Raw genomic sequence first — 18,494 nt, 5'->3', positions numbered from 1 at the left:
TTCATCAGAACTTAGTTAATCAGAACTCTTTAGTTCTCATGAACTAAGTACAGATCGCATTCACACCGGAATAAGTCCCTGGGGGAGGATTAGGCAAATGAAGCCGCTGACGTCACTTCTTCTTCTTCTGCTTTGGGTTTACTGGCAGGCCGCAAACAACTTCATGGCGTATACTGCCACCCGAAGTCCCCGGCCGGAAGTCCCCGGAGTTGGGGACTGGCTTCAGTAGAAGCTGCTGGGACTCCCAGCAGCTTCTACTGAAGCCTTCCGAGTAAATCGCCAGAACGCCGACACCTCCTCATCTCCACCGCTCCCATGTTTTCTTTTGTGTTGCCATAAGTTAGTCTCTCTGCGTTTCTGCGCTGGGCTAATGCTAATGCTAATAATGCTAATGCGAGGATAATAAAATGGCGGCTTCACAAAACTTTTTGGGAGTTTTACGGGGCGTGGTTTGCAATCCACCCAGCCAATCAGACATAGGAACCTTTTTCTCCCACGAAAGTACCTGCTCTCTAGCAGGGACAGAAAACTGACGGAAAAGGGGATAAAAAGGTTCTCATGAACTAATTTTAGTTCCGGCTCTTTTTGGTATGAACGCGACATTTCGGAACTATATCGGAACTAAAGTGGGAAAAGTACCCTATACATGTTTAAACTAACCCTGACAGAGAAGTGGTTGACAAAAGGGAGAAGGCAAGGCAAGTTTATTTATATAGCACCTTTCAACACAAGGCAATTCAAAGAGAAGTCTCTGATTCAGGAAATTCAACAGTAACCCAAAAGTATAATGTTTTATTACATTTCTTTTATTTCTCTTACCCTCTATCACGACAAATCACTTCTTCATGACAGAGAGTTATATGCAGACCGACTGTTTTCACAAATTTGGTTCCTTTGAGTTGAGTTGATATTTGTAAATGCATCAGACCTTTAAAACATTTCTAGTTTTTCTACTTTTCGGATCATATAGCCTCTCTTTGACAATCCTCTATAGTAGATATATTCAACTGCTAGTGCTGCCTGCCTTGACTTCATCTGCAAATTAGAAGTTAAGATAAGATAAGAAAATACTTTATTTATCCCGAAGGAAATTACTGTGCCAGAATTAAAAAAATACAATAAACACAGCAGCATAATGATAACTAGAGAATGCAATTCCTGAAGAAATTGCCAGTGGGAATGCTTTATGCTGAAAGGCTGACGCTGAATTGCTATGCTGAAATGTAATGTGTAAGAAGAAAGTGACGAATTTAGATTGAAATGATACATGAACACTGTGGGCTTGAATGTGTGATAAGAGAAGAAAAGAAAGTAAAAAGGCTTGGAAAAGCAGCAGAATATTTGAACTGCAAACTATTGAACTAACTTGATGGTGAATGATATGTCGCCATGGCAACGGTATTTGATGACACCCCATAATAAGCTTAGATATGTTGATGGCTGCATCGTTACCAAACCTGTGAAGTTTTGGGTTGTTTGCAGCATTTTCACTGAAGTTATGAGATAACCGTGTTTCATGGCGAGCATTGTGTTGCCATGGCAACGGCATTTGAAGAAATCTCAAAACTGTCCCGTAGATATCTTCACGGCTGGACTGTTAGCACACATGTGAAGTTTTAGCACTTTTTGACAATTTTCATAGGAGTTATAGCAATATCGTGTTTTATTGCAAGGGATGCGTTGCCATGGCAACAGCTTTTGAGGAAAACTCACTAATGATACATAGACATGCTGAGGGCTGGACCATTAGCTGTCATCTGAAGTCTGGTGGTGTTTTGACAATTTTCATATCAGTTACGACAACATCGTGTTTTTTGGCGAGGGATGCGTTTCCATGGCAACAGCCTATGGTGAGGTCTCAGATTTGGCGTAGAGCTGTTGAGGCATGGACCGGTGATATACAAGCAAAGTTTGGGGGACGATCGGACCGTGTCCATTGGAGTTACAGCGACATCGTGTTTTATGGCGAGGGATGCGTTTCCATGGAAACGGCATATGATGACACCCCATAATTGACGTAGAGCTGTTGAGGGCAGGACCATTAACCATTATCTGAAGTCTGCTGCTGTTTTATGGCGAGGGATGCGTTTCCATGGCAACAGCCTATGGTGAGGTCTCAGATTTGGCGTAGAGCTGTTGAGGCATGGACCGGTGATATACAAGCAAAGTTTGGGGGACGATCGGACCGTGTCCATTGGAGTTACAGCGACATCGTGTTTTATGGCGAGGGATGCGTTTCCATGGAAACGGCATATGATGACACCCCATAATTGACGTAGAGCTGTTGAGGGCAGGACCATTAACCATTATCTGAAGTCTGCTGCTGTTTTATGGCGAGGGATGCGTTGCCATAGTAACACCACATTACGTAACATCAGATTTGATGTAGAGCTGTGTTAACCATTATCTGAAGTCTGCTCTAATTATGTCAGTTGGAGTTATGACATCATCGTGTTCCATGACACAGGTGTTTATATTTGAGCTAACGACGTGTCCAGAGATCAAAGGTTCCCATGGTGATGTGCAGTAATCAGTGAGAGGAGAGCATTTTCATTGTTCTGAATGAGAGATAAACCTCTTACATGTGAACGTTTTGTTGAAGAACCGTAACAGATATCGGTGAAATTTCAAAGCGTGAAGCATGTCAAGGAACTTGAGCATCTGCGGTGTACTTTTTGTGTACTTTCGGGTTAATAATGTGGCCTTTTTGGCAGTTTAACTAAAGGTGTGCGGCTGCTGTGGTGGGGAAAGATGAGGCTGAACTTACAATGGGGTTTAATGGAGACATGTTGAAAGTTGTTGTCACTTCATGCCCTCAAGAGACATTTTGTTTAATTTTTTTTGCTTAAAGGTAGGGTAGGTAAGTTTGAGAAACCGGCTCGAGATCGCTAGAATTTGAAAATACACAACCGGAGAAAATCTGCCACTTCCTTATAGAGCCCCTCCTCCAACACACACGAACGCGCACATGACCAATGAGGGCCCGAGATAAGTTTGTGCACAGATGGAAGGCTGACAGGCAGGTAGGCCATCCAGTTATTTTAGCCGGGCCGGCTAAAATGATTGGTCGTGCTTTTTAAAGTATTACGGCTTCCACAGATGACATTTTTTTATGGATTTTTTGTCAAAGCACTTAGAATATTCATTGCTATCGGGATGTTAAGAGCATTCCATGGAATATAACAAAAAGTGTATCTCGAGCCGGTTTCTCAAACTTCCCTACCCTACCTTTAACTTTTTTTTTATTTTTCAAGCTATGAGATGTTTTCCTACATTCCTCATGAAAAATTATGTCTCAGGAATGTAGGGTTTGGGAATTATGGCAGGTTTAAAAGAAAATATGAAGGCAAAATTAAATCTGTCCTCCACTCTAGATGTGACATCACACACTCTAAAATCTGAAGAAGGCCTCTTTACCAAGGTCTGAACAATGTTTAATATCTCTAAAAGTACGAATCAGATTTAAAAGTTGTGTTACATGAATAATGTCAGAAAGATGTGTAACATTTTAAAGTTGGAATGAGGTTTCAGAGTGAAAGTATGAAGGAGCAGTCAGCAGTTGAAGTTGCATGAAGATTGTTCAAGTCTGAAGAGTTTCTCCATTGACTTCCATGTTAAAAATGTGATGAATTATGGGATGAGAGATGTATCTCTGGAATTATGAAAGTTATGAATGAGAAATGTAATAGCCATCGATTCCCGACCGAGCTGAACGTTTTGATGTTTGAACAGAGTTTCTGCGATGTGGAATGTGGGAGAAGAAGAGGTGCAAAATAACCCGGCGGAATAATAAAGAATTTCGTGCGTAGCATAACAGATAGTTGGAATGCTGTATCAGCATTCCGACTAAATAAAACTGTACACTAACAGTGCAGTAAAAAGAGCAATTAAATAACTACAGGAAACATAGATGGTGGTGACATAATTAATGTAAATATTAACAGTATTTAGTAGTGCAAAAAAAACGTAGTGGCAGATACGTAATTGCACATTATCATAGCACAAAATAGTTCATAAATAATACCCGATAAACCTGAATATAAGATTGATTAAAAACCCCCAGGAGCATACACATACTATACAGAGATGCTGTATGAGAAAACCAATGTGATTTTGGAACATTGAACAATGTAAATTTCATTTAATTTAATTGTTTATTTGAACCGGGACAGTGCACATTAATGAACAAAATAATGTTTTTAAATGTAAATGAGCCGGATTTTAGCTTTGAGCTAGTTTCCATCCGTAGTCCCGTCACATACAACATTTATGAACATAACATTTATATACATGGCAAACAGAAATACATGATATGCAGAAAGAGCATGAGCAGCATACAAGCCACAAGGCAGTAGCAGCAACGACATATAAAGTCCATTCTAGTAGACTTCAACAATGGAATTATGATCAGTAGAAATGGCCATGTCATGGGACCTTTAAGCATCACAGTCTGGGTCTTGAGTTGAATAGGACTCATTGAAGGTGGTCAATCTTTTTATTCTTCTTCATTTAAATTACAACGGCCTATTTCTGTTTGTAGAGTTTGCCTAATGCTCTCAAATATATATTATATAATTATAAATATTATTATATATAAAGTGTTGCTGCTGTGTCTGTGCATATCTACATGAGTTAACTCTGTGTCATTATTGCTAAATCTTGTTTCCTCATATACCCAGTTGCTGGTTTTTCATCTCCTTGTATGTATATCCTCTTTCTGGGTAAAACTGAATTTGGTTTAGATGAGGAACTAATGAGAGATATGAGAACATTTAATAACCATGAATGATTTATTTAAGTCTATAGTGACTTCAATACCTCTGTGATCTCTGTGATTTGCCTGTTTGCAAAGCATATGGTATAAATAAAAAAAGATTCCAAGAAGTGTGAACGGAGCTCAGGTACCTAGAATCTTTAACATTTTAGGTATTCCTCCAAACTAAACAACAAATGCCTCCAAATTGAAACCTAAATAAAGTGTTTTCAGATGTTAAGTTTCAATTAAATAATGATATCAACAGTCTCTGACTCTTTTCGAAGGTTTCTTTTCACACCACATGTGATAACAAATGTCATGAAGCCATGTCATTTCTATAAAGTAAAAAAATCTAAAACAAGAAAAGTGCATATATTCCTATAGATGCCATGGATGAAATGTGCCCCCTAGAAAATGCATTTCTCTCTACAGTCATTTTTTACTTTTCATTTGTAATGTTTAGGTAAACATTCGCTGATGTCTTTTGTCTTATACTGTGCATGATGGGGCTGGTTCATATGTTGTAGGCTTATGTGGACATAAATTAAAAAGGTGTTTGCAAACATACATCAGGTACTGGATTAGCTCAGTGCATTGAGTGCAGAAGAGTATAATGGTGGGTAGGTTATAAGTCAGCAATGTGTTCTTGATTGATTGTGGCTATTGTTGTAGGGTGCCTAAACGGACTGAAACTATAGCACTTCATTATAAACCAATATGTAGAATGATTATTATAATAACCTTGCATCTTGTACCTTCTTACCATAAAATTATTGCATCATCAAAGCCTTTATAAGTTATTCATTTGTCGTTTTAAGGTAGTTAAAAACTCAGCTGGTTCTACGTTTCAATTTAAAACACAGGTAAGGTCACCCTGCCTTAAAGTGATATTAATGATTGAATACCGCATGTGGTGGAAAAGTTTAAAGCCAGAGTGAACTAAAGGATTCTGAATTTAAGTTACACTTCTCAGGTTATTTATTTTCAATAAGTATAGGTTCCAAAGCACCTTTCCTGTGTGGTATTTAAGCTGAATGGCAACAGTAAATAATCATCAATCAACTCACAAGCTGCACGTTTCATCAGCCAAATAGATACAAAGCTCACAGCCATGGTGGCCATTCATCCATAAATGTCGTGTTTCATTTATAAATGTTGGTATCCTCTCATCTACGACAAGTTTGTTTGAATCAGAGTTAGCTGGGAGCTGCATTTAAATCAAAAAACCTTACAGTTTTTTAAGGCTAAGATGCCTTTTCACAGAAGATGCAGTCTTTTGGATAAAGCTATTGGCATCCCTACTTCCTGTCTTGCTCTGCATCACATTCCCATCTCATCTCACCAGAAATGGGTATGCAGTAAGAAATGTGTGAGTGCAGGGAACGAATCTTTCACTTTGTAAATTAAAGGAGGCAGGCTTTCTCTGCGCTGCTTTAAAAATGAGCATCTCTCCAAGCTGCATATTACATTTCAATGACTTTAGAAAGCATTTATTCCTAGAGGTATTTTTGCACTTTGTCTTATTGTAGTATTATTATTATTATTATAGTTTAGGTCCAAGGTAAAATTGAAAATACTCAGCTAATTTCATCCAGTGCATGACCTCTGCCATTCTGGGACTGTATTGCCTCTAATTCATCAAGGGTTTGATTTGGAGGCCATTATTCCTGCTGATCTGAGTTCAGAGGCATGTTGGGAATTGTAGCAACATTTATGTTTTACTATTGGCTGTAAAATATTATCACCTGACAGGTCAATAAGCCCCTACAAGTCCAGATAGACACATTATAACTGCCTATAAGCTGCAACCGCTTCCCAACCTCACCGGAGCTACACAGAGAGAACATTGTGGGATAGATTTGGTTTATTATTCTGCTATGAAGCTGCCATGATTTTATAATAATAATAATAATAATAATAATACATTTGATTTATATAGCACACTTTAAAAACAACGTCATCTCAAGGTGCTTCACAAAGCTATAAGGAACAATAAGTAAAAAGTTATCTAAAGGAGCATATTGGATAAAATATGGCAGTATAAAAATAAAAATAAAAGGTTAAGAGCATAGAAGGTTTAAAAAAAAAAAAAGAAGTAAAGGACAGTCAGTAAAATGCGGTGTGGAACAGGTGGGTCTTGAAGCATTTCCTAAAAACTGAGAGTGATGCTGAGGTCCGTATGTTCTCTGGAAGCTGATTCCACAGACGTGGACCCAGGGAGGAGAAAGCACGGTTTCCCATGCTGACCAGTTTTGTCCACGGAACAGCCAGGAGATTGGAGCTGTCTGACCTGAGTGTGCGTGAGGTATGGGAATGTTGTCTGGTTAGCAGTTCCTGTAGGTAGGTGGGGTCAGTGTGGTTGATGGCGTTGAAGACCATTATGAGGACTTTGTAGTTGATCCGGTGTGTTACAGGGAGCCAGTGGAGTGAGTGAAGGATGGGGGTGGTGTGCTCTGATTTGCGTGTTTTTGTGAGTATCCGGGCGGCACAGTTTTGTATATATTGTAGTCTCTGAGTGGTTTTTGCTGGAATGCCTGCAAGCAGAGAATTGCAGTAATCAATGCGGGAGGTGATGAAGGCATGGACCAGTTTTTCTGCATCCGGTTTGGTGAGGGAGTGTCGCATTTTGGAGATGTTTCTTAGGTGGTAGTATGAGGCTTGGCAGACCGTCTTTATGTGTGCTTGGAATGAAAGGGATGAGTTTATGAAGCTTTCAAGTGTGCCAAAGCGGATTCTGTTATCCTCAATATTCTTGGAAACGTGGAGAAAAATCACTTTTATTTGCAAAGTAATCTCATAAACCAGGACGTGTGATGACTGTTATTTTATAGTGTGTTTCGTTATCATAGAAGAATAAACAGTGAGCGTTTACATGCAAAGTTGCCAAAAAAAACTAAAATCCCAGTATACATCCCAGAGTGCATCATTATGTTTTAGAAAATAATATTAGATATAACAATTAGGTTAAAGGGCCCATGTCATGGCCATTTCCACTGATCATAATTACATTGTTGAGGTATACTAAAATAGATTTATACTGTGCAATTTTCCAAACTCACATTGGTTTCGCATACAGCATCTCTGTCAAGCATGTGTATTCAGCAGTATTCACTCTCTCCACTAAACGACTCGTTGGAGCTCTTGCCCCCCCCTCCCTGTGAGCCTAGTGTGCTCCGTCAGCTCGGCCACTCTGTTCTGATTAGTCAACCACCAGAGAGGCTCCGCCCGCTTTTTTCGGGGAACATCAGTGTAATAATGGCGTCGGTACAGCTGATATTTTATACTAACTAACCGAACTGAACCTACAACTGTTGTTATAGAAGAGTGTGACGGCCCCAGGGCCTTTGTGCAGGTGTGTTGCAGGGCTTACGGTGGGGTGGAGCTGAAGAGGGTAATCAGCGCGATCACGGACACCTCCGTAGCCGGTGCTATTAATCCCAGCGGCCCGGAGTCTCTCTCCAAAGCGGCTGCAGAAGGACGAACTCAGCGCTCCTCTCCCCTCGACCACCTATCTCTGCATTTCCCACATAAATGTGCCGTGGTTTTGTAAACTCGTGTATGTCTCCTTGCCTTTCCGTTGTGGCCTACGAGCCGGTCATAACAAAGAGTAAGTTATTTTTACCTGTAATAAACTACTACTGTTTGATGAGAAATCAAATCATGGTTTGCTATATATGAATGATATGTTATAGGGGCAAATAATTCAGGGAAGAAAGGATAGGCCTACTAAGTATTTCCATTAAACTTTATTTTTAGAAATGTACAAAATGAACATAAATATACATATATACACACAGTATATCATCCATTCCTCCTCGCATCTTGCCTGCGCACAGCCGGTGCGGTGCCTTTTAGCACGAGGCCTCAGTAGTAGTAGAAGTCCCGTCCCCGTCATGGATTGTCCACCAGGATCTGGCTGGACGAAATCAAATGCAAATCACAAAATATTAGAGAAACTTAGTTGTTTTAGATTCGTTAGTAGTAGTTGTGGTAGGAGTGTAATGAACAGCTTGCCTGCTAATATGCTAACCTAGCTTTGTTTACCTTGGTAGCTAACACGATATGAACGTTAGCTTGGAGGAAAGGCAACTATAATGCAGTGTAATACAACTACTATGAACAAAAGCTAGTGGTTCATATTAGGCTAGCAATAACGTGTTTATAATTGCAATCGTATACGGGTATTCTGCTACGTTCTGTCATACAATGTAACTTGCATGAATACATTGTTTTGCGCTAGCATACAGCTAGCCTCGTTAGCTATACATGCAGTATATGTACTGTCACAATGTACGGTAAATCACCCGGAGTATACTGTATGAGTATTCCGTGTGTGTGACTGCAGACATTCTCCTGCCATGACAAACATGTAAGGCCATCTGCTGACATTGTAGTTGATATATTTAAACGCTAGCAACGTAGCATCACAAAAATGTTTTTCCGACCAAACCTAGCTCTAGCTCCGTGTGTTAGATCGGTTGCATACACGCTACGCCAGCTATAATGTAATTACGTTTCGCGACTGACCGCACGGCAAATCACCCGGAGTATACTGTCAATAGGTATTTTGTGTGTGAATGCACATTCTCCTGCTATGAGATACATGTATGCAAGGCCATCTGCTGATATTAGAGTTGATATATGGAAACTCTAGCAACTTAGTTAGCACAGTTAGCACTGTGTCAATGGCTTAGCAGTCCAACACAGTTTACACATTTAAACAGTCTTGTTTGATAAATACACAAATAACAACGCAAACTTACAGGTTGTGTACCCAGATCTTCCCCTGCTCCAAACGGTCCAAACAAGCTGTGCATATCCGGCCTCAAACTGGGCAATGTTTTGGAAGCTTTCGTCTGTGAAATGCCGGTTCTTCGAACCTCTGGAGGAACACGCCGCTGCTGGTGTGGCCATAGCTCTTCGGGATTGGTCCATTTCGTTCCGGGTACCGCATGACATCAGGCGGTACCCGGAACTAAATGGAAGACTCAAATGGGCAGTGACGTATCTCCAACGAGGCGTTTTGGGGAGGTATTTTCTGTGTTCGAGTTTTACTCGCTACAGGGTGTACTTTGAGGGTTTTGAATCTGCACACCGTTTACATGCATAAAAACCTTCATAACACACAAGGGGACGGGTAATAACCGGAAAAGCATGACATGGGAGCTTTAAGATAAGCCGTATTTGTGTATGTTTCACAGTCATCCTTCATTATATATCATATTATATTGAGAACATTTTATTCCTTGTGCCGTTCATTTTTTATTATTAATACATCTTTTCACATAAGAGTTCAAGCCGAGAGGAAATAAAAGATAAAAGGTGTTCATGGAACAATGCATCAATATCTCAGATCTATCAGCAATATCTGACAAACATGTGAAAGTGATTTCACACTGTAATGCCTGGCAACTTGTCCAAGTAAATACAATTGGAATATTGCATTAAATGCACCCTTGTTATTCATATTGTCTAAGTGTCAAAGACAATTCATGTGTCATTTGTCCATCAAATACATTTCAAAAACGAAATCCCTTTATGTGGCTTATCTTTGAGACCCAGTTCTTATAATCCCGATGACTGAAGTTGTCCTCTTTGAAAGGTTTAAGATAAACTGAAAGGCAAGCACATCAGCTCCGTCACGTCCTGTCGAAATACACAAAGCTCTGTCCATTTTACTGACATGAGAGTGCCATCTGCTGATCTAAAGCATACACAGCATCCATCCGACATCTATACTATAACAGACCCTGGGTATAAAAATGAAAACACAGCCAATCTTCAGGTCATCAGCTTCATCTGGTTTTATATGATGTATCATAGTAATGCTAAATGTTTAATTTAAAGCTCTAATCAACTGCGACTGGAAAAGTCATAAAAGAGGCTAAAGTCATTGAATGCAGCAAGTGTGTAGCTCGTGCAGCCTGTTAATGATAAGGAGCTGAGGGGATGTTACATTTTTACAAGGAGAAGGTGGTCCAATAAACATGAATAGGTCTAGCATCAGTCATTATTGCATTTAGGAAACACAACTGAAAAAGAAAGACACCAGGAGACAATGGCCTTGCTTTCAGGGAGTGAAACAATAGAAAGTTTCCCATTCTGATGCGTATGTGTAGATACTGTAAAACCTGAATTTGAAACCACCTGGAGGCAAAGACAACAAACCCCAGGATGTTTGGATAATCTTGAAAATAATAAGCTTTATTAATGTCTGTTTCCTCCTCGAGAGACACTCCCAGACACATACTTTAATCTTGGCAGGCCCTGTTCATGTTATTGTTGTCTCCTGTTACAAATAAAAGAGATACTGTCTTTTCTTCTGAAAAAGGACTGCTGGTTGCCTGGAAACACAGCATGCCGAGAAAGTTAACAAAATAAACAAACAAATAATACAAACCAATTGACTTTTTCATCATCATATCAATTTAATTCAGTGATTTTTTTTCATCCAGTGACTTTAGCATCATAAAATGTGCCATCATGCAAAAACTGTAGAGATCACATGTCATTTGGTCAAGTAATTTTGAAAGCTAAGCATATTTTAGAAATAATGTTGCTTTTTAGTGTCGCCATGAAAAGTTATGTCAGTAAAGCACCTTTAGTTACTTTGAGGATTTTGTTTAATGATTTGAAATATAACACTTAAATAAAACTTTAGTTACACCTCGTTCAGTGGTTAGTGTGCTGGACTTCGAATCTGGGGGTAGCAAGTTCGAGTCCCACTGCAGTCAGCATGTCGTTGTGTCCCTGGGCAAGACACTTCACCCCAAATTGCTCCTGTGGGGATTGTCCACAGTACTGAATGTATGTAAGTCACTTTAGATAAAAGTGTCTAACAAATTACATGTAATGTAATGTAATGTAATGATCTAATGGCTTGCCACTGAAATATAAAAGGTCATTAATAATGCCAAAGTAGGATAAGTCTACCAACAAATAGCAACACTCTTAATGAGGTGATAAATTACGATAAAAACATTATCTATCAACAAAAATGTGTCAGTATGAGGAGCAAAAGTTAGTTAAGACAAAAAATCAGGAACAAGGAAGAGGCTTGATGCACAAAAACAATTGCTGGTATGCACATTACAGACAGGAGGACAGGACAAGACAAACTGGTACGACAAGGGGAGAATGTGTATACTTAAACATGAAGTAATGAGACAGATGCAAACAATCAGGGGTGGGGCTGTAGCGGAAGTAATGGGAGGTGAAGTAAGAAGATATGATTCTACACTGTATTGAAGTAAACATGTATTGTTTGAACGGGTTTTGATAATCACTTAGAAAAAGAATGTTATTCTCACTTTTAAACTCACTGACTTAGAGATTCTGTGTTTCACACACCAACATTGGCTGTTATCATCTCTAAGAGCCAGATGCTGTTTCTAAGTCGTTAAAGACATCGTAAAATAAGAAAAGATCCCCTGGAAAAGGTAGGGAGGGGAGATCGGGACGGAGATAAGAATTGACTTTTGACCTAGTGTGGTTTGGGGTCTCACTCTGTTCGAAACTCTGATTGACCTCGGCCAGAAGCGAATCCAGCCAATCAGGACACTTGGAGGAGGTGGTCAGTTTAAACAGCTCCTCCCCAGGGCTTCTCTGATTCGCTTGGGAGAAAAGTGGGAAGGAAGAATCGACAAATCTCCGCCCCAAAGACAGATAGAAATACTGACGTTTGTGTGTGTAAAATTGCTTTTGGGTTTGGTGAGTTTGTTGGTTCCGATATCTGTGTCCGCATCGAATCACAAACTTGAAGTCCAATTTCTTCTCGTTTGATGAGTTTGTCTGGTCCCGATGCATTTATCCGCATCGCATCACAAATCTAAAAGCCCGGGGTACTCGAGTACTCTGTATAACTTGTATATGTGTTTGGTTTCCTACTAGAAGTAAACTCAGATAATTTGTTATAACTTTGATTCCGGTGTTTTCAATTCCTTTCTTAATTTAATAGAGATCCAGCCTCATCCAACGAACGGCGCGTAGCAGAGGTATTCTACTCCTACAGAGGGTGTCAAGGGATCATTAAACTTGAGCATAACAAGACTATCATATTTCACGAGACAAAACGAGGGGTTACGTATGGTAACCCTTGTTATATAAACACAGGCGGAGCCCTCTACTGGACTCTATGGGTACTCCCCTCGATCCTATCATACAAGCATTCTTTCACTGAGACTTTCTAGACGTAGCCGGCCCCATGGTGGGCCTACCTGAATGCGCGCGCATCTCACCCAAGCGGCAAACTCTGGGGAAGAGCCGGGACGCCAATACGGAAGTGCCACAAACTGCAGTTCATATATTGGCCGATAGGCGATGACTGCAGAAAGGAGCAATTTCCATAGACCCCCATGTTAAAATGCCCAATTTCACAGCAGAAAAAAAAAGGTTCTAGCCCTGGATGCAATAAATATTATTATGTATATAGTTAGATTCCACCTTCATGATTATGAATCTGTGAGTGAATTGTTTTCTAACATGACCCTTTTATTTATATTAGGTCTTAAAGTTTTTGCATAAATTAGGGCGTGGTCACATTGAGTGACAGCTCTGTCAAGTGACTGCTGCTGTTAGCTTCTTGTCTCTCTGCTAGCTGCTCCGTCTTCGTGAAGCTACAGGGACTCTGCCTGCTCAGTTCATCCAGGGAACACAACTTGACCCCGGCCGTGTTTGTTTGTTCTTCATGCTTATATATCGGACTATTGTGACTCGCTCTGCGGTTAAAACAGACGGTGCATGAATGCCGTTTTGCGGTAAGTGAAATTCGAGTACTTTATTTATGTGTTTATGATTTCAATCAGCTACGTAATGAATGTTAAGGCTTGGGTTAGCGTGTAAGCGAGTGGTAGCTACATCGGTGCTAACGATGCTAATCTTAGCCTCCAAGTTAACTTAAAACCATAGTATATATAAAGGTTAAAACGAAATAGGCAAGTGTTAAGCGTTAAGTGGGATAATACTGTAGAACAAAAGGCTTCTGTTTGAGGTTGATAAAATAAGGTCATCCTTGTAACTTAGAGAGATATTTTATTATGTAGGTAGGAACTGTATGCATCGCTAATGTTAATTTAAATTGGCTATGCTCAAGTATGTAGACAAGCTAACGTCGAAGTAGTGTATGTGAAATCAACCTCACAATAAGATGTGTGTATATTACAATTATTAATGTCATATTTCAAGATGATTACTTAGATATTACAATATGGTTGGTTGAGCTGGAGTTCATTATTGAGCTTACACGTTAACATCACAGTCACCTGAAGAACGAACCCAAACCTTGTTGTTTTTATTAATTCCATTACCAAATTGGTATCAAATAAACAGTAAGCATTGGTAACACAACTTCCAAAGTTACAGTAAAATAAAAAGGACCCTGACTCGGACAATACACAATCCAACATGTTCAACAGAAGATAATAAGTTATATTGTTTGTACACATGGTTCTTTACATATATATCTGTTTGTTTAAAGTGTCCAGGTGATGCAGACAGGCTGGACCAGAGAGTGAGAGACAGCACTGGACTCCTCACAGCTAGGGTGACCAGATGTCCCGCTTTGCGCGGGACTGCACAGCATTTTCACGACTTTTGGTGCGTGCCGCAAATTGAGACGATGTCCCGCATATTTCATTTTGATTGGCTAAAACGCTTTTCTAAAATCAGATTTATCCAATGGCTGTTGAGAAAGCAGGGAAGGCTATCATCACGGAGCTGTGTTTGCTGTCAATCAAACTGTAAGACACGGCGGGTGCTGGTCAAGTGTTAACCAATGAGAGTAACTCACTCACACACACCGCCGCGGCCCTGCCAAACAACAACAATGAAAGTCAATAACGCAGGCGACGCAGCAGGTTATGGAAAATGGAGGAAACTGAAACTACAGCTAAGAAAAGAAGAAGATGCACATACAACAAAGACTGGGAAGACATTTACCCGTGGGCAGCGGCGGACTGGGACTACAAATCAGCCCGGGACTCTCGACCGGCCCACCTCGGTACCGCAAATAATCACCGCTAGTACATTTTCAACGGGGGGGGGGTGTTGAGAGGGTGTCCCACATTGTCCCACACAAACATACTCCTTGTCCCACATTTGGTTTGTTGGGACCTGGTCACCCTACTCACAGCAGTGAACTTCAGCACAGGTACAAATACTCTTTTTTCATAATGTACAAAGAATCAAGAAATTGGTTTAAATAAATGAAGTATTGACTTTAATACACTGCTATACATTCCATTAAACAATACTAAATACTACATCACCTACACATCAGTGAAGTTGAGGGTTTTTTTCCATGCAAAGGGTTACATTTAGATGTTAACAAGCAATATGACTGTCAGCTTTCTAATTTAATGTATTGAAGGCAAAGATATTTAACGCATAGTGACAACTGCTATTTATCTCTCAATATTGTCTGTAAAAACGTGGTAAAAGTGATTATTTCAGTGAGACAACAGAGCAAGCTTCTACAGTTGCACTAAGTTTTGATAACTGTTAAATATTATTTTGATAATAAAATACATTTCAATGTTGATGAATTTCATACTGTTCATTCATAATCTGATTGTCTTTGTAGCTCACTGTTGAAATAAAAAAAAACATTACAATTACAAAATAATTATATCTGCAGCCCATAAACACAAACACACCTCTTTCATAAATAACACACTTGTTCTGCAATAATATGTTTCATGTTTCCTGTAATTTTTGTTAGGAAAGGACATGCCTGAAAGACACGACTCAGCATCTCCTCTTTCTCCGAGGGTCAAGAAAAACATCCAATAGAAAAATTAAAAGCTGATGTTATGAGATGTTAAGACCAGTACAGGACATTCACTAATGGCACATTTCCACTACACGGTCGGCCTCGGCCACGCTCGGTATGGCTTGGCCTTAACAGGGCCGACTCACTTCATGCTGCGCTTCCATTACAGTTTAGGAACTGGGGTAGTTACTATAGTAACGCAGTGTAGGCGGAGCCGTGACGTCATCTTCAATGAGAACTCCAGAAACACAACACAGCCGTTAGCTGTTAGCACTCAGAGCTCACAGCTCCTTATATATGTTCAGAAACTCGACAAAAGTTAAACAAGTACACACCACAGACTGCCTGTGTCATGGTGAATACAGTCGCTGCTTTATTTATGTCTGTATAGGCCGTTGTTGTGAGTGTGGACGGTCGGAGCATATACTGCGTTAGCTTAGCCAATCTCCATCTAGAAAAACACGAATTTTAAAAGGTTTTTTCGCCTGCCGTCTGTCTGCAGACTTGACAAAGCATTAATTCATGGTTTTTACTAACCGGTATCAGTATGTTGTTACTTCGGCATCATTTTGAAACGTGTATTACAATTAAATCACGGTCAAATATGTCCATCTTGTTGTAGTTGTAGCCCCCTTGCCAGCGCTCCTCTCTCTAGTTTAGCATACTCAGCCCGACTCAGCCCTGTTTGTTGGCCTCGATAGAACCACAATTTTCTCGGGCCAGAAAAGACGTGAAAAAGTGGCCCCGGGCCGGGCCGGGCCAGGCCGTAACTAGGCCTAGTGGAAGCGCAACCAGAAACGGGAACGGCACGACACGGCACGCTTAAAGCGAGCTCCGCGCTGTAGTGGAACTGCGCCATAAGAAACTATTTTTATTGTGAAAACACAGTCAGCTGATCGAATGCACCTATTTCCACATCTACACTCCATCAGCTGATTATTTCTATTTGCCTCACTTTATGAGCTTCACAACATGTACCTTGTACCGCAGAGTTTGCAACGCAAATAAATGGGGCCAATCTTCAGTCAGATGTGAATGTGTAATCTAACATTTTCAGTAAGAATAATGGACAAAAGGAGTGCAAATACAAATTCAATTTATTGAAATGTGAACCAAAAGTTAATCAAACATGTTTTAAATAAAAAGCACATATGGACAGAAGATGTAAACCTATTAAATGTATAAGTAAACACATTTAGTCAAATAAAGTGACAGACTAGGCCTGATCAGGTGGTATCAGCTATGCATGGGCTCCTCCATCAGGCCTGGTCCTCCTCACAGAGGAAAGACCCTCAGTCCTCTCCGGCCAAACCAACAGACAGGACGTCCATCACACGGAGGTTTCTCCCTGAAGTCTCTGCAGCTCTCTGGACACCACGCTGTCTCAATCCATCCACCCTGAATATGAGAGGGGAAAAATGAAAATAATAAATGCTTTAGACAATAACAAATATAAAGTTGACTGTTGAGTTGCTCAGTTTTGTTAGATTGTCAATACTATTACTGTATAACTAATATCCCAGGTTAAGAGGCACCTTCAAATAAAGATTGTTCTTTAAATACATTTTGTCTTTTGAATTGTTTGTCTAAAGTCAAGGATCTAGAACTGGTACTTGTAGTTTTAATGATACAGTCTGGTTATAATGCTGTTTGGAGGAGGCCTCACAGGTAAGAGCACTAACTAGCTACCATCACATGTACCTTAGCTTAACTTAAATGTATTAAACGTATAATTAAGTGATGGCAAAATATAAATAACTAATGTCATGCAAACATATTAATATTTGCTTGATTCCAGTGTTTAATTTAGCACAATTGCATACAAACGTTCAGGGATTTTAAGATTCTGAAGTATTATGCTAAAAACTCAACTTAGATTATTATTTATAGTTTTGCTGAATAGTCTCATGTCCGCTTACCTTAGAAACGTAAAATGCGACGGCGGTGTGCAGATGGGGAGCATGTTAGCCTAGCTTGGTAGCTTCAGCTAGCTCTGGAACTTCCAGCCCGGTGGCAGCAGGTCCCGCCTCGGCTCCGCCTCTTTGCCCTTATTTGGAGCAGGCGGGAGTGGAACTCTGACGCCACTGTTAGTGGCCGACTCCGCCTACTAAGGGCTTCTCGGCAACTCTGCAGAATCCTATGGGTGACGTCACGGACCCTACGTCCATTTATATATACAGTCTATGATCTCACCGCATAAGAGGAGGCCTTGCCTCCTCACTGCCATCATTTACTTCTCTTCAGCAAGCAGCATAGGACAGACAGGGCCCCTGAGTAGAGGGCTCCGCCTGTGTTTATATAACAAGGGTTACCATACCAGTGGTCGCGTTAACTGAATATTTTCCGTCATTTTGACAGATTAGAACAAACTCGGAACAGCGCCAAAGCTTCCCTGCAGCGAGGCTCAGGTGTTATGCCGTGTAACCCATGCCTGTCAAAAAGGAAATAATACAGTTTCCAAACCTAACTTTGCCGTACAAATCATTGAAATGTCTGCGAGTTTTAGCTTTACGCTGTGCGCACTCCCGCGAGGTGCAGTGGGCATGCATAACACGGCGCTAAAGTTCACGAGCGTGCGCCCACCCCCCGTTGACAGTTCACGAGCGTGCTCTCCCCCCCCCCGGTTGACAGTTCACGAGCGTGCTCTCTCTCCCCCCCTCGTCAGAGTTGTGTAAAGGCCGACGGGTAATACTGGATTTTGACGGAAATGTTACGATCCTGCCCGTCAAAATGACGGGCAGCGAAAAAGTCTAGCGCAACCTCTGTACCATACGTAACCCCTCGTTATATCTCTCACAGGCTCCCGATGTATACACGCGCTGTTGTCCCACAACAACACTGTTCCATCTCACTGTTTCTGACCGGCTTTCTGGTTAGCAGCCGCTGCGCCTCAGTCACCTCTCCCTCGGTCGTAACCGTGGAGAGAAAAGAGGCTGCGGCTGACAGAGCACTCCCTGATGCGCTTACCCG

Source organism: Trematomus bernacchii, unplaced genomic scaffold (genome assembly GCF_902827165.1).
Source record: "Trematomus bernacchii unplaced genomic scaffold, fTreBer1.1, whole genome shotgun sequence".
NCBI classification, from domain to species: Eukaryota; Metazoa; Chordata; class Actinopteri; order Perciformes; family Nototheniidae; genus Trematomus; species Trematomus bernacchii.
The sequence above is the reverse complement of the archived record's forward strand: the minus strand, read 5'-3'. Positions refer to the sequence as shown.